The sequence below is a fragment of the Pelobates fuscus genome, chromosome 4, assembly GCF_036172605.1.
Source record: "Pelobates fuscus isolate aPelFus1 chromosome 4, aPelFus1.pri, whole genome shotgun sequence".
NCBI lineage: Eukaryota > Metazoa > Chordata > Amphibia > Anura > Pelobatidae > Pelobates > Pelobates fuscus.
Window position 1 is genome coordinate 259,954,536 of NC_086320.1, and position 24,900 is coordinate 259,979,435.

At 46.8% G+C, this 24,900-nt stretch overlaps 1 protein-coding gene across 1 annotated transcript in view; it reads right to left on the minus strand.

Annotated features, from left to right (window-relative positions):
• The window catches only part of NT5C3A (5'-nucleotidase, cytosolic IIIA), a 207,009-nt gene that overhangs the window by 58,538 nt on the left and 123,571 nt on the right, over positions 1–24,900 (minus strand). The window lies entirely within an intron of this gene.

The following is a 24,900-nucleotide window of genomic DNA, read 5'->3' on the forward strand; positions in this document are numbered from 1 at the left end:
ACAACAGCGGCCGGGGCTGTAAGGTATTGGCGCATGCCTGCCGGTTGAGAGCTCCTCGGGGTGCCGGCGGTTGAGGCAGCCTGCTGTTGTTTGGTAGTTTTCCCTATTATTCCGTCGATTAGTGCGGGTTTGGCGGGTTTTAGCTGTGAGCCTGGAGGGAGCCCTCGTTTCACGCCGCCATCTCGTCCGGCGTCCAGGCCACGCCCCCAAAGATGCCTTCTTTTGCCTCCGAATTGCCGCAGAAAGCCAATGTATCTTTGCTTTTCAATGGGAAAATGCTGTAACGGGCTCAAAACGCCAGATGACTTGGACAAGACTGCCCCAAGGGTTTAAAAACTCACCTACCCTATTTGGTTCAGCTCTAAGTCAAGATCTACTGGATTTCGAGTCCATCCCAGGAGAGTGTGTATTGTTACAATATGTAGATGACTTGTTGATAGCCGCAGTCACAAGGGAAATATGTCAGCAAGCAACGCATGATCTATTACATATTCTCTGGAAGGCAGGATACAAGGTGTCTAGGACGAAGGCTCAGTTGTGTCTGCCAACTGTCAAATATCTGGGATTCCATATCTCTGAAGGTCAAAGAATAATGGGGCCAGAGAGAAAAGAAGCTGTGTGCCAAATACCAACACCCAAGAATAGAAGACAAGTGCGAGAGTTCTTGGGGGCAGCAGGCTTCTGTAGGATATGGATTCCCAGTTATACGATATTGGCAAAACCTTTGTATGCAGTTATCAAGGGTACAGAACATGACCCCTTCTTATGGACTCAAGAACAGCAAACGGCATTTGAAGATGTGAAGAAGGCTTTGATGAGTGCCCCAGCATTAGGTCTACCTGATCACACACGACCATTCTACCTGTATGTACACGAACACGAGAAGAATGGCTGTGGGAGTATTGACACAGTACTTGGGATCATGGCAAAGACCTGTTGCCTATATGTCTGAGCAACTGGACGCAGTGGCCAGCGGACTTCCACCTTGTCTAAGAGCCGTAGCTGCAGCCGCCCTGCTGGTAGCTGAAGCCGATAAACTCACTCTGGGTCAAGAACTTTATGTACGAGTTCCACATGCAGTACAGACGTTGTTGGATTACAAAGGCAATCATTGGTTTAGTAACAGCCGTATGACCAAGTATCAAGCAATGTTGTGTGAAAACCCAAGAGTGCATTTAGAGACTGTAAATACCTTAAATCCAGCTACCCTTCTGCCGCAACCTACTGAAAGTCAACACGATTGTTTGGAAGTGATGGATGAAGTATTTTCAAGTAGACCAGATCTTCGTGATTTTCCCATCCAGAACCCCGATGTCCAATATTATACAGACGGCAGTAGTTATGTGAAAGAAGGGATTCGCTATGCAGGATACGCAGTAACAACGATAGATAAGGTGATAGAAGCTTGGCCACTGTCAAAAGGAACATCAGCACAAAAGGCAGAATTGATAGCACTGACACGAGCGTTACAATTGGCTGAAGGTTTAAGAGTAAACATCTACACGGACACCAAGTATGCGTTTTTAACCACTCATGCCCACGGAGCTTTGTATAAAGAAAGATGACTATTGAATTCAGAGGGCAAAGAAATCAAGTACGCAGCTGAAATACTACAACTATTGGAAGCAGTATGGGAACCGAAAGAAGTCGGTATTATACATTGTCGAGCGCATCTGAGAGGAGATGGTGATGTAACCAAAGGAAATCGGATGGCAGATAGTGCAGCTAAGCGTGCCGCTGAATCAGGAAGACAGGAATATGTGGAACATATAGCTGCTCTCATTCCAACTCCACTGTCTCAATGGACTCCGGTTTATACAGCTCAAGAAGAAGAGTGGTTAAAGACTGAACCTGGAAAGTATTTGGAGAACAAATGGTATCAGTTAGAAGATGGGAGAATAGTTATTCCAGCATCACTAGCGGTAGAAATCGTCCAAAACTATCATAACGGGACGCATTCTGGAAGAGATAGTACAGAAGAATCTCTCAGAAAACATTTCTACATACCAAGATTGTCCAACTTAACTCAAGCCATTGTACGAAGATGTGTAACGTGTGCTAAAATAATGCAAGGCAAGGACCAGTAAAGCCACCAGGAGTTCAGTTTATGGGGGGACTCCCTATGTCCGATCTACAAATTGACTATACAGTAATGCCTAAATCTGGTGGACATCGCTACCTACTAGTAGTTGTGTGCACCTATTCAGGCTGGGTAGAAGCATGTCCTACTCGTACAGAGAAAGCAGGAGAAGTTGTGAGATTCCTGCTACGAGAAATAATACCCCGATATGGACTACCCTGCTCTATAGGATCGGACAATGGTCCAGCTTTTGTTCATCAGTGCCTACAACAACTGACTCATATGCTTGGTATAAAGTGGAGACTTCATACGGCATATAGACCTCAGAGTTCTGGTAAGGTAGAGAGAATGAATAGAACTATTAAGAATCAGTTGGCAAAGATGTGTCAGGAAACCCAACTTAAGTGGAACGTCCTTTTGCCTATAGCTCTGTTGCGAATTCGCAGTACACCTACCAGAAGGATGGGTCTCTCTCCTTTTGAGATCATGTATGGGCGTCCACCTCCCGTACTTGGTAACTTAAGGGGGGATTTGAGTCAGTTGGGAGAAGGAATTACCCGGCAGCAGGTTGTAGAGTTGGGTAAGACTATGGAGGAGGTACAGAAATGGGTACAAGATAGATCACCTGTGAATATTTATCCCCCTGTTCATAGTTACCACCCAGGAGACCAAGTGTGGATTAAAGAGTGGAATAATGTACCGTTAGGGCCCAAGTGGAGAGGTCCTTATGTTGTTCTTTTGTCTACCCCTACAGGGATAAAAGTGGCTGAAGTGACTCCGTGGATTCATCACTCGAGGGTTAAACCAGCAGCGGTCGATTCTTGGCAAGCTACAGCAGATCCAGAGAATCCCTGCAAGATCCGGTTAAAGCGCACGACTCAGTCGGAGTGACGAGGAACCTTGTGGATTACAAATTTTATTGTTTCAGAGATTGGTAAGTGAGTGTTGAGACGGCCATAATAAAGCCTGTCTGCTCACCAACGAGTGATCTAAAAGCCAGGAAAGTCTCGAAGGGACCCCTGTGAAGACGAGCAGAACTCCATTCCCTGCAGCCCTTACATCCTGGAAGCTGAGGTGCCATCGCACGGACGAAGACTGAGGATGCCGACGAAAGATGTGTTTATGATAATGTTTATTTATATGTATTTTTATATTCGGGAAGGTAGAGGTACCGACACTCCTAGCTGTGAGGTATGCATTAAGACTACAAGAACAGGTAACCATATTTCCCAGACCCTAATTTGGCATTCGCAATATGAGTGTAAAGGTGATGTGTCTAGGTGTAGATACTTAAATGTAGAGTATATTGTATGCCATTTAGGGATAGGAGAACCTAAGTGCTTCAATCCAGACTATCAACCCCGTACAATTTGGTTGACTCTCAGGAATGGAGATCCTCAGGGGACCCTAATAAATAAAACGGTGTTAGAATCCGTACATTCTTCGGGTGTTCTACTATTTGATGCATGTACAAGAAATAGGGGGAAGGGCTGCGCCACAAAACGTCAATGTATAAATAGTCCAAGTAAAATAAGGAAAGAAAGTCTTATCTGGAACAGGTCCAGTAGGGGACGTAGAATCTGTAGATGTTGGTCCGGAGCGGATATCCTCTTTCTCCTGCTTCTTAGGGTTTCACTCAGATATAGGGAAAAATAGAGAGCAAAAAATAGTGCAATACGTCTGATAAAGAGATACAACAGTGTAAAAGCTGGTATAGAACTCACATGTGGAGGAGCTGTAACTCGCTCTAGTATGAAAGGCGTGCAGCGGTACAATCCCCGCTTATGGGATATACGGGAGGTTCCTCCGTCAGTGATGTATTCAGGAGGCAAATATAAAAGAAGGAGACAACAAATAGTGCTCACTGGGTAAAATCCACGGATAAAATAGAAATAAAAATAATACTCACAAGAATGGAGCAGACCAACTGCTCCTTGATAATAACGCTGGTGGTATTATCCCCACCTAGGGATTACTTGGGGTCCAAAATGATGCCAGGTAACAAACAGGTAAAAAAACAGTGCTCAGTGTATTTAAAAAGATAGATGGTACCAATAAAAAAAAGTGACCAAATAATCTTTAATATAATAAAATACACAATAAAATTCCACAAATGCCTTTCGCCAATACGGCTTTATCAATATGGAAAAATAAAACTTTTATTTTTCCATATTGATAAAGCCGTATTGGCGAAATGCGTTTGTGGAATTTTATTGTGTATTTTATTATATTAAAGATTATTTGGTCACTTTTTTTTATTGGTACCATCTATCTTTTTAAATACACTGAGCACTGTTTTTTACCTGTTTGTTACCTGGCATCATTTTGGACCCCAAGTAATCCCTAGGTGGGGATAATACCACCAGCGTTATTATCAAGGAGCAGTTGGTCTGCTCCATTCTTGTGAGTATTATTTTTATTTCTATTTTATCCGTGGATTTTACCCAGTGAGCACTATTTGTTGTCTCCTTCTTTTATATTTGCCTCCTGAATACATCACTGAAGGAGGAACCTCCCATATATCCCATAAGCGGGGATTGTACCCAGTGGTGTATCCTGGTTTTGTGCTGCCCTAGGCAGGACAAAACTCAGGCGCCCCCCCCTTCCCCCCGCGCCACCCCCAGCCAACCTTTCCCCCCGCCCCGCATTCTAAATACACACACACACACTCGCTAACAGAAACACACACACACTAACAGACACACTCACACTCACTGACAAACACACTCACTAACAGACACACACTCACTCACTAGCAGACACAAACTAGCAGACACACACACTCACTGACATACACACACACTCACAGGCAAACACACACTAACAGACACACACAGTCACACACTAACAGACACACACACACACTAACAGACACACACACACACACTAACAGACACACACACTAACAGACACACACACTGACACACACACTAACAGACACAGACACACACACTAACAGACACAGAAACAAACACTAACAGACACAGAAACAAACACTAACACACACACACACACACACACACTAACAGACACACACACACACTAACAGACACAAACACTAACAGACACAAACACTGACACACACACACACACACACACACACAAACAGACACAGACACACACACACACACACACAAACAGACACAGACACACACTCACCCACCCACATTAACACATTTTTTAAAATTTATTTTTAACACATTTGTTTTAATTTTTTTTTTAATTTTTTTTAACACTTTTTTTATTTATTTTTTTAACACGTTTTTTTTTAAATTTATTTGTAACACTTTTTTTTTAAATTTATTTTTAACACATTTTTTTTTTTTTTTATTTAACACCCCCCCCCAGCCTCCTTACCTTTGGGAATGCTGGGGAGGGGGGGTGTCTCTTCCTCCCTGGTGGTCCAGTGGCTGCTGGGCGATCGGGCGGTACTGCCTGGCGGGCGGGCGGCCGGCGAGGGAGCACTTCCCCTGAGCTGTCTGCTCAGCTCCCTCGCGCGCCTCAGAGTGAGGCTGGGAGCCGGAATATGACGTCATATTCCGGCTCCGCCTCCCAGCCTCACTCTGCGGCTGGCGAGGGAGCTGAGCAGACAGCTCAGGGGAAGTGCTCCCTCGCCGGCCGCCCGCCCGCCAGGCAGTTCCGCCCGATCGCCCAGCAGCAGCCCAGCAGGTCTGTTAGCCGCAAGGCTAACAAGACATTTGCCTTGGGCATTTGGGGGCGGCTTTTTTTGCCGCCCCCTGGAAAATGCCGCCCAAGGCAAATGCCTTGTTTGCCTCGCGGCTAATACGCCCCTGATTGTACCGCTGCACGCCTTTCATACTAGAGCGAGTTACAGCTCCTCCACATGTGAGTTCTATACCAGCTTTTACACTGTTGTATCTCTTTATCAGACGTATTGCACTATTTTTTGCTCTCTATTTTTCCCTATATCTGAGTGAAACCCTAAGAAGGAGGAGAAAGAGGATATCCGCTCCGGACCAACATCTACAGATTCTACGTCCCCTACTGGACCTGTTCCAGATAAGACTTTCTTTCCTTTTTTTACTTGGACTATTTATACATTGACGTTTTGTGGCGCAGCCCTTCCCCCTATTTCTTGTATCCGCTATCTGTTTAAGGGTTTTTTGAGAGATTCCCTTATAGGGTTGCTGCCTTTTGGGTATTTAGCGCTTACTCTTATTTCTGTTTTTATTTGATGCATGTAAAGCAATATCAAGTGGTAGGAAGCCGTGGAATGTATGTGGGGATCTTAGATGGGAGAGAACGTATGGGTCTAATGATAAATATATTTGTCCCAGCAGTAAAAATAAGTATGTGAGTCCTAGATGCCCAAATAGAGAATATAATTTTTGCCCATATTGGTCTTGTGTGGGGTGGGCAACTTGGGGACAGACAGCGGACAAGGACATGATTGTGACTAAGTTGCCTACCAATCCATACTGTAAGTCTATGGAATGTAATCCAGTCCATATTCTTATAAACAATCCTGACCAATTCTTAGATAGATATGGTAATTTATTTGGGTTTCAAATATACGGGACGGGTTTAGACCCTGGGACAGTATTGTTTATAGGGATAGAGACCGATACGGTAACCTCCCAAACTCATCAGGTATACCATTCGTTTTATGAAGAGATGAGTATAGATAATAAGATCCCCCATAACGCTAAAAACCTGTTCATAGATTTAGCCGAAAGTATTGCCGGTAGTCTTAATGTTACCAACTGCTATGTGTGTGGAGGTACTAACATGGGAGACCAATGGCCTTGGGAAGCAAAGGAGGTAATGTCCGGTTCTGAGGCAGTTGAACAATTAATATCCTCACAAGCCGATTATCATATGAGTGTTAGAGGTAAATCTGAGTGGAGATTAAAGACCTCCATCATAGGTTATGTTTGCATAGCAAGGAAAGGAATGATGTTTAATACTTCTGTTGGAGAATTAACTTGTCTAGGGCAAAAAGCTTATGATGATGATACAAGGAATACAACTTGGTGGTCGGCTTCAAATGTCTCAGAACCATCTAACCCGTTTGCAAGATATGCCAATTTAAAGGACGTATGGTTTGATTTATCCATCACATCTAGTTGGAAAGCCCCAGCAAATTTGTACTGGATCTGTGGTAAGAAGGCCTATTCGGAGTTGCCACAGGACTGGGAAGGGCATGTGTGTTGGGTATGCTCAAACCATCCTTCTTCTTGTTACCTATTGAAACAGGTGAGACTTTGGGTGTTAAAGTGTATGATGTGAATCATAGGAAGAAAAGGGGACCCATAGAGATAGGTGCCTGGGAAGATAATGAATGGCCTCCCCAGCGTATTATAGATTACTATGGGCCAGCCACGTGGGCAGAGGATGGTACCTTCGGATATAGAACCCCAATTTATATGCTCAACCACATTATAAGGTTACAGGCGGTGGTTGAGATAATTACTAACGAGACCTCACAAGCGCTCAATCTTCTAGCGAAGCATAATACCAGGATGAGGACCGCAGTGTACCAAAATAGATTAGCCTTGGATTACCTATTGGCAGTAGAGGGAGGTGTATGTGGGAAGTTTAACCTGAGCAATTGCTGTCTTCAAATAGATGACGAAGGGCAAGCAATAGCTGAGCTTACTAGCCATATGGTTAAACTAGCGCATGTGCCTACTCAGGTATGGAAAGGGTATAATCCAAGTAGTTGGTTTGGTAACTGGTATGAGCAGTTTGGAGGGCTTAAGGCATTGGTAGGCGGAGTCATACTGATTTTAATGTTGTGTCTACTCCTGCCATGTCTTATTCCCTTAGTAGTTAGGTCTGTGCAAAGCCTGATAGAAAATATAGCAGAAAGAAAGGCTGCAGCACAGATAATGGCTATATATAAATATAAGGCTCTAGATCAGGGAGAACCAATGCAGGAAGAGGAGTGTTGAGGGATTCACATCATAGGAAAAGTCTGGTCTGGTTCATGGTAACCTGAGGTGTATGCAAACCAAGGTTAAGTGATGCCTCAAGTAATTGTGAAATATCAAGAGGCATCAAAGGGGGGAATGTGGTGGAATCTCGGTAAAAATAAATTTAGTAGGCCGAGATTACCACGTGGCATGTGTACGTGCATATGCTGACGTATCGGTCGGTTGGTTGCACGTGGCAAGATACGATCAGTAGTGTACGGAGCATGTGCAAGAATACCGGATGTAGTATTCCCCTCCTCCATTGTGCTGGACAAGCCATGCGATCAAGCAGGAAGTTAATTCTTATTTGTTTTGATTGGTTAAGAGAATGTGCGGGTGGAGCTTAATATGGGAGGAGTTATGTGCCTATATAAGGAGCCTGCACTATTGTCCGGGGCTCAGAACCTGTTGTATTTTGGTGACATTAGTCCCTCTGAGTCCCAATCGGTGAACCGAATAAAGAATCTCTTCCTTCCTGAAGAAACCTGTGTCCATCTCTCTGTGCTTGGCTTCCGTCAGTTTCTCCGGTATCAGTATGGCCTCTTTACGAGTTGGCTCCTCAACGATTTGTTTTAGAGACAATCCCAGTAGGGAGTTTAGAATAAGTGTGCTCCTCGCACAAGCAGCCATGGCCGCCATCAGGGAGGAGAGCGGAGGGAGAGCAGAGGAGAGGAGAGGCATCCGCTCGCTCCCATCATCCCCAGCCACCCTCCTGCAACTTAAAGGTAAGAGGAGGGTGGCTGATAAATGAAGTGTGTGTGTGTGTGTGTTTGTATGTGTCTGCAAGTATGTATGTATGTATGTCTGTGTGTGTATGTATGCATGTCTGTGTGTGCATTGTGACCGAAAGCAAGGAATTGTGCTGGAGGGAATCTATATACCTCCCCAGATTTTGCAAGGTTCCTAATTTGTGTAATTAGCCCCAGGGAAATGTGTAATGTTATAATGAATGTTGCACTTTAAATATGTGTATATTTGGGCCCTGAGGTGGAGTACTTGGAGAGTAGGGTGGGCCAGTGCTCCACTCCACATTTTGGAAGTTGCTTGGAACCTACAGGTGAGAAGTCCAGTTCCAGAGTTTGAATCCTAATTTAACTCACCTGAAAAGGATTGCCAATTACCGGTGCTATTAAGTACTCCCCTGCCAAGGAAGGAGGGAGATTGTGTTTGGTTTCTGTGAGTGGAAACAGAGAGCTGAAAACCCTGAAACAGTAAGGTTGTTTATGCTTATGTTTATGTTGGGAAATGGACAAGCCATCCAACCCAGTTAGCTGATTATTTTGTTTAGTTAGTGCTCAGAAGAGCAAGGCTTTTGTTTTATATATTTTTGTTACCTTTATACCTTACTGTGCATTTATTTTGGAACCTCAATAAAAGAGCAAGTTAATTTACCTCATCCCGCGTGTGAAGTGTCTCTAAAGCCTGAAAAGACTGTGTGTAACACCCCAATCCCAGGACAAGGTACCAAGGGAAAGGAGTACTTTTGTCACAGTATGTATGTATGTCAGTGTGTATGTCTGTGTGTATGTATGTCTGTGTGTATGTCAGTATGTATGTCTGTGTGTGTGTATGTCATTATGTATGTATGTCAGAAGAGGCGGCTCTAGACTTTATGAGGCCTTAGGTGAAACTCAAACATGAGGCCCCACTAACAAAAAAGTGTCACATATACACATTAATGCACAGTTTATCTGAGTATGTGCCTGAGAGTGTGTCTGACAGAGAGTATCCTTGTGTGTGAATGTATGTCTCTGTGAGCATGGTTGTGTTTTTGTCTGAAACCCTATGTGTATGGGGTAGCTGGTTGAAGTGTGTTGTGTGTATGGGGGGGGTGATGGTGAGAGGGAGGTGATGGTGTGGGGGGTGATGGTGAGAGGGAGAGGGGGTGATGTGAGAGTGAGGGGGGTGATGTGAGAGTGAGGGGGGTGATGTGAGAGGGAGGGGGGTGATGCTGAGGGTGGTGGTGAGGCTGAGGGTGGTGGGTGGGGGTGAGGCTGAGGGTGGTGTGGAGGGTGAGGCTGAGGGTGGTGGGGGGTGGTGAGGTTGAGGGTGGTGTGTATGGGGTGATGCTGAGGGTGGTGTGTGGGGGTTGATGCTGAGGGTGGTAGGGGTGATGGTGAAGGGGTGAGGCTGAGGGTGGTTGCGAGGCTGAGGGTGGTGGGGGGTGGTGTGGCTGAGGGTGGTGTGTGGGGGTGATGCTGAGGGTGGTGTGTGGGGGGTGATGCTGAGGGTGGAGGGGTGAGGCTGAGGGTGGTGGTGAGGCTGAGGGTGGTGTGGGGGTGATGAGGCTGAGGGTGGTGTGGGGGGTGATGAGGCTGTGGGGGGTGAGGCTGAGGGTGGTGTGTGGGGGGTGATGCTGATGGTGAGGGGGTGAGGCTGAGGGGGGTGAGGCTGAGGGTGGTGGTGAGGCTGAGGGTGGTGTGGGGGGTGATGAGGCTGAGGGTGGTGGGGGTGATGAGGCTGAGGGTTGTGGGGGTGAGGCTGAGGGTGGGGGTGAGGCTAAGGGTGGTGTGTGGGGGATGAGGTTGAGGGTGGTTGGGGGGATGGTGCGGGGGTGAGGCTGAGGGTGATGGTGGGGGGGTGAGGCTGAGGGTGGTGGAGGTGGTGAAGCTGAGGGTGGTGGTGAGGCTGAGGGTGGTGTGGGGGTGATGAGGCTGAGGGTGGTGTGTGGGGGTGATGCTGAGGGTGGTGTGTGGGGGTGATGCTGAGGGTGGTGTGTGGGGGTGATGCTGAGGGTGGTGTGTGGGGGTTGAGGCAGGGGGTAGGGTTGATGGTGAGGCTGAGGATGGTGGGGTGGTGATGAGGCTGAGGCTGGTGGTGGGTGGTGAGGCTGAGGTTGGTGGTGGGTGGTGAGGCTGAGGGTGGGGGGAGGTGATTAGGCTGAGGGTGGTATGGGGGTGATGAGGCTGAGGGTGGTGTGTGGGGGTGAGGCTGAGGGGGTGATGGTGAGGGGGGTGAGGCTGAGGGTGGTGGAGGGTGATGAGGTGGGGGTGATGAGACTGAGGGTGGTGTGTGGGGGTGAGGCTGAGGGTGGTGGTGAGGCTGAGGGTGGTGTGAGGGGTGATGAGGCTGAGGGTGGTGGGGGAGGTGATGAGGCTGAGGGTGGTGGTGGGGTGATGAGGCTGAGGGTGGTGGGAAGGTGAGGCTGAGGGTGGTGGGGGAGGTGATGAGGCTGAGGGTGGTGTGGGGGGGTGATGAGGCTGAGGGTGGTGGGGGAGGTGATGAGGCTGAGGGGGGTTAGAGAGAACCTACCTTAATTTCCCTGGTGGTCCAGTGGGCTCCCTGGTGGTCCAGAGCTGCAGACCATGTAATTGCGCAAGATGTCAGAGCGTTGCCATGGTAACCCGCGGCAATGCTCTGATTGGCCGGTTTTCGCGAGACACATGGTCTGCAGCTCTGCTCACTGCGGAGCTGCAGACCGGTGTCTGCGGTGGCTGGCCGGGCAGCCAGGAGGGGCCTCGCACCCGGCGGCATTCCAGGCAAGCCGCTGGGCCCCCTCCTGGTGTCAGATCCTCGGTCACTGACCGAGGACCTGACACAGTTTGCCCTCAAGCAGTTTAGGCAGCCGCGGGGCCCCAGCCAGTGTGAGGCCTTAGGTGGCCACCTAAACCGCCTAATTAGAGAGCCGCCTCTGTATGTCAGTATGCATGTCTGTGTGTGTATGTATGTCTGTGTGTATGTCAGTATGTATGTCTGTGTGTGTGTGTGTATGTCAGTATGTATGTATGTATGTCAGTATGCATGTATATCTGTGTGTATGTCATTATGTATGTCTGTGTGTATGTCAGTATGTATATATGTCTGTGTATGTGTGTATGCCAGTATGTCTGTATGTATGTGTGTATGTGTATCTGTATATGTGTGTGTATGTCAGTATGTAAATATGTCTGTATGTATGTCTTTGTCAGTATGTGTGTATGTGTCTGCAAGTATGTATGTATGTGAGTATGCATGTATGCATGTATGTCTGTATGTGTGTGTATGTCAGTATGTCTGTATGTCTGTATGTATGTGTCTATCTGTATGTGTGTGTGTGTATGTCAGTATGTGTATATGTCTGTGTGTATGTGTGTATGTATGTATTGTGATAAAGTGAAGGCAGAGAGGCCATTTAACCCCAGGGGGAGTATATGTAGTTTGTGTGTTGCACAACACAAAGCTTTGTTTAGTTATGTGCCCCTGGGGTGGAGCATTTGGAGAGAAGGGTGGGCCAATGCTCCACTCCACAGTTTAGTGGTTTTCTTGGGAGACATAGATCCAGGCCAGGGTTTTTTGGACTGTCTCCAACCCACTGCTCAGCTGCAGATAATCAGCTGTAGCAGTGGGAATAAACCACTCCCTGCTAGGCAGGTACAGGGGGATTGCTGGCTTCCTCCCAGGAAGCAGGTAGGAGAGAGGCTGTTCTCTCCAGTGGGAGAGTCAAGGAGACTAGGCACTGGGAGTGCTGGCTTGGAGCACTGGGAGTGCAGAAAGGGAAGCAGTCAAGGCTGGCTTGGAGCACTGGGAGTGCAGAAAGTGAAGCAGTCAAGGCTGGCTTGGAGCACTGGGAGTGCTGAGAGTGGACAAAGACTCTAGGTTGGTGAAACCAATATTGTTTTGGGGTGTCTATTGCCTCCCCCTGGCCCCCACCCCTGAGCTGCGGATGGGGGCCCTAAAGTAAAATAAGGGGGGGGGACCTATTGTCCTCCCCACGGCCCCCACCCCGAGCGGCAGGTGTGGGCCCTAAAGAAGAATAAAGGGGGGACCTATTGTCCTCCCCCCTGGCCCCGACCCCTGAGCGGCGGATGGGGTCCCTAAAGTAAAATAAGGGGGGGGGACCTATTGTCCTCCCCACGACCCCCACCCCGAGCGGCAGGTGTGGGCCCTAAAGAAGAATAAAGGGGGGACCTATTGTCCTCCCCCTGGCCCCCACCCCTGAGTGGTTGGTGGGGGCCCTAAATTAGAATAAGGGGTGGGGAACTATTGTCCTCCCCCGGCCCCCATTCCTGAGCGGTGGGTGGGGGCCCTAAATTAGAATAAGGGGGGACCTATTGTCCTCCCCCCTGGCCTCCACCCCTGAGCGGCAGGTGGGGGCCCTAAAGTAAAATAAGAGGGGGACCTATTGTCCCCCCCAGGTCTCCACCCCTGAGCAGTGGGTGGGGGCCCTAAATACCACTAAATATTGTCCTCCCCCCCCCGGCCCCCACCCCTGAGCGGCAGTCCCCAAACCCCAAGTCACCCCTCTCCCAACAAAATTAATGAACCACTGCCTACCCCCTCACCCTAAAAATAGTGAGGGGGGACCCATAACTAGGTACCTGAAAAAAGTAAAACTTACCATTTGATCTCTTCTTTGATGTCCTTATTGGTATTAAGGGCCCCCACCCACTGCTCAGGGGTGGGGGCTAAGAGGGAGGACAAAGGTCCCCCCCTTATTCTAATTTAGAACCCCACCCACCGCTCAGGGGTGGGGGCCAAGGGAGAGGACAATAGGTCCCCCCTTATTCTAATTTAGGGCCCCCATCCACCGCTCAGGTGTGGGGGCTGGGGGGGAGGACAATAGGTGTCCCCCCCTTATTTTACTTTAGGGCCCCCACCTGTCGCTCAGGGGTGGGGGGGGGGGCAATAGGTCCCCCCTTCAGGTTAGAAGACCCCACTCACGCGGCACGGGTGGGGGCTCGGGAAGAGGGAACATGTCTTTTTTTTAACAGTGAGCAGCCACGGGCTGCTCACTGTTTACTAGGCATGCCCCTACTCGCGGTATAGCGAGTAGGGGCAGAATTTACTCATGCTCCAAGTAATCTTTACTTAGTATTAGTACATTTGTCTAAAAGACCAATTTAGGTATTTCAGCCTTTTGGTATCTACTTATTCACTTACATTTTATGTGAATGTGTTACCTGATTGTTGTAAGTGTTGCAAATTCTTACAGCTGAATCCTGGCTATGTTTGTATACGTTTTATTTAAACTGGTATACAGTGTAACATTCTTCATTGTTCCACTGGGTATATTAGTACTTTGGCAATTCTGTACTTCGGCAATTTACATTCGGAACAAAACGAATTGCACATGTCTAGAAATATTTGATATAAAACGAAAGCCCTGTTTCTCCTGAACAAAATGATATATAATAAGTGTGGGTAATTTTATATGAAAGAGTAAATAAAACCTGGAATTTGTGCTTTATGTGGTTCAACCATATTTCACCTCTTTCATATTAAGTGCACCCACACTTATTATATATCATTTTGTTCAAGAGAAACAGGGATTTCATTTCATATGAAATATTTCCAAATGAAGCATAATTTAATATGAATAAAATCTAAAAAAGTATGAGAAATTGAGAAATATTGTTATTTTTCAAGTTCTGCATGACATCTTTTTTGTAAATTTGTATTTTATTAGAGTTATGCACATGATATACATCTGTGTCATTTATATATGATGAATAAACAGTTGAAGATTATTTTAAGGCTTGGTATGGTTCAACAAAACAAAACAAAAATAAAAGACAAAGAAAGGAGAAAGGCCACGTGTAGAGACATTAGTGGTACTTGTGCTCATCTATAGGTCATGTATATTGATGCCCGCAGGACTCAAAAAGTTATATAAAGAAAAAAATAAAGAAAAAATAAAAAATAAAGGAAAAAAAATAAATATAAAAAAGAATAAAATAAAATATTTAAAACATGACAATATTGAGGGAAACAGCACACCAACAGTTCATTGATAACATTTATGGCATTCCGGAACTGTCCTTGGTATTAGGCATGTATCGCTTGGTCGGACTGCTCTGTTGTTTCGCTCTCCCTACGGCCCTTTTCTCTTGTGATGTATCCTCCCGGTTTGTTTCTTCTGGCATGTTGGCGGCTGGTCGGCCCAGCTTGTTAAAGAGAGTTTCTGGATTATCTGAGGAGGTTAGGGCGAATATTTCTGTGCCTTGTGTGACGGCCGGAGAGTTATCCGCATTCCAGCAGTATTTGATGGAGCAGTCCCGCAGCCTCCTAGCCACTGGGGCCAGCCACCTCCTTTCCGCTAGGACGACAAATGGAAGGTCACTGTAGATGGAGAGGTTATGGCCCTCAAAACTCACTTGGCCCATAGTTCTGGATTTATTCATAACAGCAGTCCTCACCACAATGTCTCTGGTTGTCACAATGTCTCTCGGTGCGTCTGCTGGTGCCGCTGCAGATTTGCGTACGCAGAAGGCGGCCAGGATACAAGGGGTGCCTGTAGGGCTCTAGACACCCATTGAGGTAAACAGCTTTTGGACATATTGTAGTGTGTCTCCCCCCTCAACCTGTTCAGGTAGGCCTCTCAGGCGCACATTCCGACACTTTTGTCTGGACTCCAGTGTGAGCACCATGTTGCGTAGTTGTTTAACTTGTGAGGTGAGACCCTCCACATTTTGCGTAGTGGCCTGGAGCTGAGTGTCTCTGGCTTGTTCCCTGCTCTCCATTGTTGACATCTTATGCTGCAGGGCTATGATGTCAGCTTGTGTTTCCTGGGGGTCGGACTTCCACATTGTTCTCAGATCTAGCAGTAGTTTTTTAATATCTCCCTTTCTGTCATTTCGCTTGTATACTCCAGCCGGGTGAGGTGAGATGATAGATTCCTCCTCTTCAGGGGAGTCATCAGAGGCATTTTGCTCACTATATTGCTCAGCTGCCGCCCTTGTGGGTGTTTGCTGGGGTGCCCTCCCAAAGGATAGCCTTATATCCTGTATGGCAGGCCTCTCAGTCTGGAACTGCCTTTTATGCTTGCGCCCCATATCTTCTGTGGTATGTGAGTGGTACTGGGATCTCCCTCTCCGGTGGGGGGGGGGGGGAGGGAAGTCTCTGGTGGGGTCTACTGTGGACGATGAGTCACCCTGTACCTTAGCAGAGGGAATGGCCATTTCCCGTCTGTCTGCGTGTGGTAGGCCGCGACTCGTGCTGCAGTCACAAGTATTGGAGCCAGCGCTGCTGTTGCTGCTCTAGGCAAGCTCCGGGTGACTTCCCAGCTGTACGTGGTTAGACCGGTTGTAAAATAGCTCGGTCCGAGCGGTGTTTTACCCAATATCGTTGCGGTTTAGCCGGAGCTCCGGTGAGTTGCGTCCGCTCTGCTCCGCTGTTAGGCTCCGCCCCTAGTTCTGCATGACATTTTAGCTGTGAATGTCATAATACTGTTGGCCTTTCCTGAAATATAACACACATATTTGTATTCAGAAATGTCTCACAAGTACAACAGTACCCCCCATTTACAGGTTTTGTGGGTTTGTGGAAACTTACAGGGGTCAAATGTAGGGCTTTCCCCTTTTCCATGTTTGCACATTGAAAAATTGCTGCTCTCCTGGCTCTGAAGCACTAAACAGCACAAAATATACCGCTACAAAACCTCACACGACCCGACAGACTGTTGGTAAAAGCACCCACACCAATGGGGAGAAAAACTAAAAAGCCACGACCACACGGTTTACAACAGATATTGGAGACTTACTGTGGAGACCGCATGGCACGGCTGGAGCTAATATGGCTGCTGACTTTGACAACTTCACAGATAGCTTGGAGGATGTCCCATTACACAGCCCTGACACTCTAGGGTATAAAGGGCCCCCCAAACCTCCACAGTCGACCGCGGGCTCCTCTCACCCGGTCACCACGGAGATACTCACCAATCTCATCACAGGCCTCCGCCAAACGCTCTCCGCTGAAATATCCCAGGTGAGGGAATACGTCAGGGGGTTCACTGCTCGCCTCACAGTAGTGGAGCAGACCTCCAAAACAACCTCAACACAGGTCCTAGCATTACAAAAGTAGGTCACCGACCTGACGGCTGCTCACACTACACTCACCCACCAACTAGCAGCTACGGAAGACAAGCGACGATGGAAGCATGTAAAAACCAGGTGCCTCTCTGATGGAGTTGCCCCAGCTGAACTGCCTCACTTTATTCGCAGGCTATTTGCGGCCCTCCTACCCCCCTAGCACGCTAAGGGAATACAACTTGATGGAATGTTCCACCTGCCCAAGCCATCAATGCCCTCAAGTGCAGCTACCAGCGACCTATTGATTACGTTCCAGAATGGGCAGGATAAGGCAGCCTTCGTGGAAAAATCCCTATAGGCTTGAGGACATGGACTTGTCATTCTACTCTGACCTCTCTTGCAATACCTTGCTCTGGAGGAAATCCCTCCGACCGCTGACAACAACACTGACAGCTAAGGGAGTGAAATATTGCTGGGGACCTACGCACATACTCCTAATTCAGCACCAAGACACTGAACATAAAGTGGCAGACATCGCTGAGATTGACACTATCCTAGCGGCCCTGGGCCTCGCAGCCCCACCCTCCTCTACAACCTGGTACCCAGCTAAAATTGTCCCATTCATCCCCGCTTCCCGAGGAGTACCTGGGATGGAAGCCACTTGACACACATACCTATATATTATCTACATGTTATCTATCTCTGTGTTGGGCTTAGCCCTCATTTAAATGTTAGTTGTATGACAATAACTGTTTTAGATACCACACATACTTGTGCAATGACCACTAACTAAGGCCAAATATGGCCGAGACCGGGAATACCCCTGACAGGCTGGCTCCATTTTTAACAACCACCCCCCCAGCTCCCATCATGTGAATCCATACTACGCATACCAATGTGGAGCTGTTTATTTTACGCATTAGGATGCACATCAGATCACTCTGCCTAATTATAACGCTCACCGTAGCAATTGCTATGTACCAACCCTCTCCTAACAGTTAACTATCGGCGTTTCCAACATGGCTTATTGTCACGGCCCCTGGTTCGCCACGAGGTGCGGTTGTGCCCGACCGGCACAACCACACAGACGCACTGAGCTTACCTGCTCAGCGGCGAGTCGGGAGCCGCTCCGCCGGCTTCTCCTGGCCGCCTGCCCTAAAGAAAAATGTGGTCGTGGCCATTTTTAGCCCCGCTCCCCAGGGTCATATAAACGTGCGTCGACGTACACACATGTTCTGGGGTAAGAGTTCACCCTCTAACCAATCACAGTCAAAGGAGGGATATTTTAAATCCCTGAAGCTACCCAGTTCATTGCCCTGTCGTGGTTTCCTGTCCTGGTTCCCGAGAGTGCGTTTTCTGTTCCTATTATTGTTATTCCCGGTATATTGACCTTGGCTATTCTTGACTACTCTGATTTCTGGTTTCCCTGACTTGGCTTGTTTTTGACGGTATTGTGTATTTCGGACTTCCTTGATCTCGGCTGTTCCTTGACCATTCTCTGTCTTTAACGTATTAGTCCAGCCATTCTAAGGACCGGTTTACGTTCTGTCTTTTTCCGTTCTGTCTATGTAGATGTTACATAGTTCTGTGTGCTGGACCACACTAGCAGTCGTGACATTACGACAGGGCCATGGATCCTGCAGAATTATGTAAGCATATGATAGCTTGTGAGGGCATAGACCACAGGTTGGATCAATTTGGTCAAGCATTCCAGACCAAAGAACGGCTCATCTTGAGTCGTCTCCACTACAGCCGGTTGCTCCTCCACCAGTGACTACTGTCTAAAACCCCCCCTCCATAACTCTTTCTCCTCCTCCTCATTTTGGAGGTGATCCTAAAGAATGTAGGGGGTTTATCAACCAAGCTTCATTTTGAAGCTTCTCCTGGTTCTTTCCCAACCGACTGGTCTAAGATTGGTCACCTTATGAACCAGCTAACGGGTAGGGCCTTAACCTGGGCTAACACTTTATGGGAGAGCGGTAATTCTATCGCCCATGATTATAAGATATTCCTAACTGAATTCAAGGCAACTTTTGAACCCAAAGGAAAAGAAAAGAATGCAGCTAAAGCCTTGATGAGAATCAAGCAAGGCAATCGTTCTGTGGCTGATTATGCCATTGAGTTTAGGACGCTGGCCTCTGAAGTAGACCGGACTAACAGTGGTTTAGTCATATTAGATGAGACAGCCGCTAGAAACCTCCCTGAATTCATCTCCTATATGATTGACATAGACAATAGATTGAGAGAGAAAAGTAAACAATGAACAAGGCGTACCAACCCTCTCTAACCCCTCGTTTCTCTAATACAGTGGTATCTAGTCCTGTTCCAGCCTCAGAAGTTGAACCCATGCAGTTGGGTATAGCAAAACTTACTGAGGCAGCGAGACAACATAGGAGAAACAAGGGTTTATGTCTCCATTGTGGTAAAAAGGGTCATTTGAGATGTTCCTGTCCGGTAAGTCTTGAAAACTTGCGCACCTAAGGTATGATCGGGGACCGACCTTAGGTGTGATGTATATGTCCCCTAAATTGACTAAGAGTCGTTTCCCGTTGAAACTGAAGATGCAGTACAATAACATTACTATTCAGTGTGAGGACATGATCGACTCTGGGGCAGCGGAGAATTTCATTGATAGGAAATTCTCTGCTAAACATCTCTTGCCACTACGGCAGAGAGACTGACCTATAGCGGTTGAGGCTATTGATGGAAGACCTCTTATGCAACCTCTTATCACCCAAGAGACCTTGCCTATAACTGTTCTAGTAGGTGTATTGAACTCTAAAAAATGTTTTTTCCAAATGATTTCTTCTCCTTCTTGTCCCATAATCCTCGGTTTCCCGTGGCTCCAGAGATGCAATCCCCACTTAGACTGAATTAAAGGGTGGGGAGAGAATTGCAAGGGTCATTGTAAGAGTTATATGCCACAGCGTATTGGCATTGTTAATGTACCTACTGCACCTCCCTTATCTAGAGAAGTTCCACCCCAGTATGTGGAAGTGAAAGAGGTTTTCAATAAAGTACAGTCTAAGACATTACCACCTCATCGGTCTTATGATTGTGCTATTGACCTCCTACCATGCCTCCAAAAGGGGGAGTTTATGCCTTATCTCCTCAAGACACCATCTGTATGGAGGAGTATATGATGCTTAAAGAAAGGGTCATATACGGAGATCCTCCTCTCCTGCTGGGGTTGGGTTTTTCTTCATCTCTAAAAAAGAGTGAGACCTACGCCCCTGCATTGATTACAGAAGTCTCAATAAAATAACTATCAAGAACGCCTACCCAATTCCCCTTATTTCTGAACCATTTGACAGGCTCAAAGGTGCTAAAGTATTCACGAAACTTGACCTTAGGAGCGCATATAACTTTGTCAGAATTTAGGAGTGGCATGCAGGGCTGCCATCAGAAATTTTGGGGCCCCTGACACAGCTCAAGGTCTGGGCCCCCCGGCGCCTGCACCCGAGTCCCCCCCCCCCCCCGAGTCCGCCCACAGGGATGCAGTGTCTGCAGGGCCGGTGCAAGGATTTTTGCTGCCCTAGGCAAAAGTAAAGTTTGCCGCCCCCCATGTGACATCACAGTGCCCCACCCATATGATCTAACATGTTAACTAACACAGTGCTGCAGTGCCGCCGTGTTTACAATAAAAGGTCTGCAGGGACAGGCTATAGACACCAGAACCACTACATTAAGCTGCAGTGTTCTGGGGACTATAGTGTCCCTTTAATGTGAGGTAAATTAGAGATTAGTGCCACAAATAATATACTAGATTGCCTACTTACAACCAGATGAGGATGATGATGGGCTTCAGCTGCCGTCTGGCTCCACTGGTCTGGTGTAGAACAGGCTCTCTGGAGGCGGTTTGTAACTGTGGTCACAAAAATCAATGTTCTGGGAGAACGGGAAGCAGCTCCATTTTTTGAGGGCCCTTTACACAGCTCAAGGTCTGGGTCCCAGGGTCCACCTTTGTGGGGATATTTATGGGATAATAATAGTAAACAGATGAGAATTGCCCACGATTTTCAATTCTCAGATCCTTAATCGTTATCGTGTTAAATGAAATGTATAACCATATACCGTAATTAAAAATCACGAATTGTTAAAAAAAAATAGATATTTATTTCTTAACAATTTAAATAATAATGATGAGTAACATGCATGATAATAATCAATGGAATTCGAGTATAACATGAATATGTAATACAATATGGTAATAATAATTAATATGCAGTATAAAAACAATATGCAATACAATAGGCAATTTACTTCCTGGTTAGTACAGCATAGACTCCATTAGCTGTCAAGACTGATTTACGACCCTTTCTTTACAGCTAAGGAAACAAAGTTTTAAGGAGACAGAGCATTCCTTAGAGCTGCAGTAAAACTTTCTGGCAGAAGTAACCCTTTCAATGCTGGTTAGACCTCCTAAGTAGTTAAGATTCACTCCTATGTAATATTAAATAAAAATAATATTTAAATAGTCAGTAACCACTCCTTGATCCATCCAATGAGAAATCTACATGTTACATAAGCTGATATTTTAATTCATTTGTCTAAATAGATATTTTATCTTATTTTAGAGCCAATCAATACAGCTGGATAAATGGTCATGATATGCTAACGTGATATTAATCACACAAATACATTAATGATTATATTGATCCCAGCTGCAGATAGGATGCTATTACCATATATATATTCTTTAATAATTAAGATTTCTAAATATGAAATCAAACATGATTTATCCAGTCATATATCATGCTATTAATTTTAATTAATTTAAATTAATTAATTAAATGCCTGTATATTTACCAGTTATGTAGATATTTTCTCATCAGATATCCTCAGGTAGCTAAGTGTCAAGGAATGTTTCTCTCTGGAGTGTCTTGATTTTCTGAGTGTCCGATTCTGCCTGGATCTCTCTGAATCTCCAGAGTGTCGTAATGTCTCTCTCTTCAATCTTTGAATCTCGAAACTCCTCACTCTTCCCTTGTCTTAACTTTTTAAAGGGGAAATTCCTCTAAGTGATAGCCAATCACAAATGTGGGGTGTGGTTGCCTTCTAGGTAATCATTTTCGTATTTGAGCTCTAGATGGTAGTATTGTTCCACTAGGCATACCTATCCAGGAAAGAGTTAACTTTTCCTGGTGGCTATTTTTGACGTCATTTACGTTATCTTTATGTAGCCATAATTTTATATTCACTTGTCAGATCACACAGTTTTTCTCAGTTTTGTCCAGACTACGCGTCTGCAAATTCTGCTATAATTCCTAATATGACAGCTTATAACACTATAGATGAACTCAAAATACAATGAGAATCTGTTGGTATGGAAAGTAAAATTTAATTATTTAATCCTCTGTCACCTAAGTCTGGGAATAGAATTTATACAGTCTGTCCATCCCCCGTTCTCAATGTCTTATCTCTTTGTTGCTTATATACACATTCCATTCAGCTTGGGCAGAGCAGTCAGTCAAAGAGAAAGGATAGAATTTTGTGTCTCTTTGTTAACTTGAAGATACAAAATGGAGTCTGGTCTGTTTAGCAATGACTTCAGAATATACACTTTGTATTTCTATCATAGCACAAAATGTCTGCCGATATAAATACCCTGACACCTTCATGTTCCACCAATGAGTTTGTTCACAGGGGTGTGTGTGTGGGGGGGGGATGTCCTGATGTGTGTAAGGAATGCATTGTGTGAATCTGTGTTTGTATGTGTAAGGGCTGCAAGGTGAGTTTGTGTATGTATGGGATGCAGTGTGTGTGTCTGTAAGGGATGCATTGAGTGTGTGGAAGGGGTGCATTGTGTGTTGCTGTGTGTAAGGGATGCATTGCTTGTGTATCTGTGTGTAATGCATTGTGTTTTTCTGTGTGCAAGGGGTGCATTGTGTGTGTGTGTGTGATGGATGTCAATCTCTGCCCCTACCCCCGTCAATTTCCTTCTTCTCCCCCCTTCCAATTTCCTTCCTCCCCCTCCAATCTCCTTCCTCTCCCCCCTCCAATTTCCTTCCTCTCCCCCCTCCAATTTCCTTCCTCCATCCCTCTCCCCCTCAAATTTCCTTCCTCCCCCCTCCCTCAAATTTCCTCCCTCCCCCCCACTCACTCAAATTTCCTCCCTCTCCCCCCACTCAAATTTCCTCCCCTCCACTCACTCAAATTTTGTCCCTCTCCCCCCCACTCACTCAAATTTCCTCCCTCTCCCCCCCACCCCCACTCACTCAAATTTCCTCCCTCTCCCCCCCACCCACTCAAATTTCCTCCCTCTCCCCCCACCCACTCAAATTTCCTCCCTCCCCCCCCACTCACTCAAATTTCCTCCCTCCCCTCCACCCCCCCACTCAAATTTCCTCCCTCTCCCCCCACCCACTCAAATTTCCTCCCTCTCCCCCCCCACCCACTCAAATTTCCTCCCTCCCCCCCACTCACTCAAATTTCCTCCCCCCCACTCACTCAAATTTCCTCCCTCTCCCCCCCACTCAAATTTCCTTCCTCCCCCACTCACTCAAATTTTGTCCCTCCCCCCCCACTCACTCAAATTTCCTCCCTCTCCCCCCACCCCCACCCACTCAAATTTCCTCCCTCTTCCCCCCACCCCCACCCACTCAAATTTCCTCCCTTTCCCCCCACCCCCACCCACTAAAATTTCCTCCCTCTCCCCCCCACTCACTCAAATTTCTCCCTCCCTCTCCCCCACCCCACTCACTCAAATTTCTCCCTCCCTCTCCCCCACCCCCACTCACTCAAATTTCTCCCTCCCCCACCCCCACTCACTTAAATTTCTCCCTGACACCCGGCGGGCGCGCAAGGGAGCACTCTCCCTGGCTGAGTGCTTCCTCTTCAGCTCCCTCGCGCGCCGCGTACTGATGCCGGAGCCGGAAGATGACGTCATCTTCCGGCTCCGGCATCAGTACGGTGCGCGAGGGAGCTGAAGAGGAAGCACTCAGAGGAGAGTGCTCCCTCGCGCGCCCGCCGGTTGTCAGCAGGGCCAGCCTCTGGGGGGCCCTGAGGTGACCGGCTACTGGGCCCCCCAGGAGAAGAGGCTGGCCCAGTGGGTACATACCGGGGTCGCAGGGCCCCCTGCGACCCGGCATGTACCCACTGAATGTGGGGCCTGGACGACTTGAGCAGTCCGGGCCCCCCAGGACCGCCGGGCCCATGACAACCGTTGCGGTTGTCATGCCCTGATGGCGGCCCTGGTGGCATGAGTGGAAGACAGTGTTCATTACCAGAATGGGACATTATGAGTATCTGGTTATGTGGTTTGGTTTGTGCAACGCTCCAGTGGTATTTCAAGATCTGATTAACGATGTCCTCAGAAAATACCTCCACTCTTTCGTGTTGGTGTACCTGGACAATATTCTCATTTATTCTCCAGACTTTCATACCTATCACGAACATGTAAAAACAGTGCTAAAAACTTTGCTGAAAAATGGCGTATACTGCAAGCTAGAAAAGTGCCAGTTTGATCAGACCAAAGTACAGTTCCTCGGATATGTTATATCTTCCTCTGGTTTTAAAATGAATTGACGCAAACTGGAAGCAGTATTACAATGGCCACTACCCAAAGGTCTTAAAGCTACACAGCGATTCATTGGATTTGCTAATTACTATCGCAGATTCATTAAAGGTTTCTCGTCTGTAATCACTCCTATTACTAATCTTACCCGAAAAGAAGCTAACTGTAATTCATGGCCAAAAGAAGCAATAGAGGCATTTGACAAATTGAAGTCTTTATTTGTTTCAGCACCTGTTTTAGTACATACCGATCCCACCAAACCTTTCATTTTAGAAATTGATGCATCAGAGACAGGTGTAGGGGCCATCCTGTCTCAACGAGAAAACCCTGACATGCCTATGCATCCCTGTGGGTTTTTCTCCAAAAAATTATCACCTGCTGAGAAAAGCTATGCCATTGGGAATAGAGAGTTATTGGCCATTATTCTAGCTCTTAAAGAATGGAGGCATCTCTTAGAAGGTTCCAAAGAGCCACTTTTGATTTTTACGGATCATAAGAATCTGGCTTATATCGGGAACGCTAAGAGATTGTCTTCCAGATAGGCTAGATGGTCACTATTTCTTGCACGGTTTAATTACGTTATTACTTATAGACCCGACACCAAAAACACTAAGGCAGATGCATTATCCCAACAGTATGAGA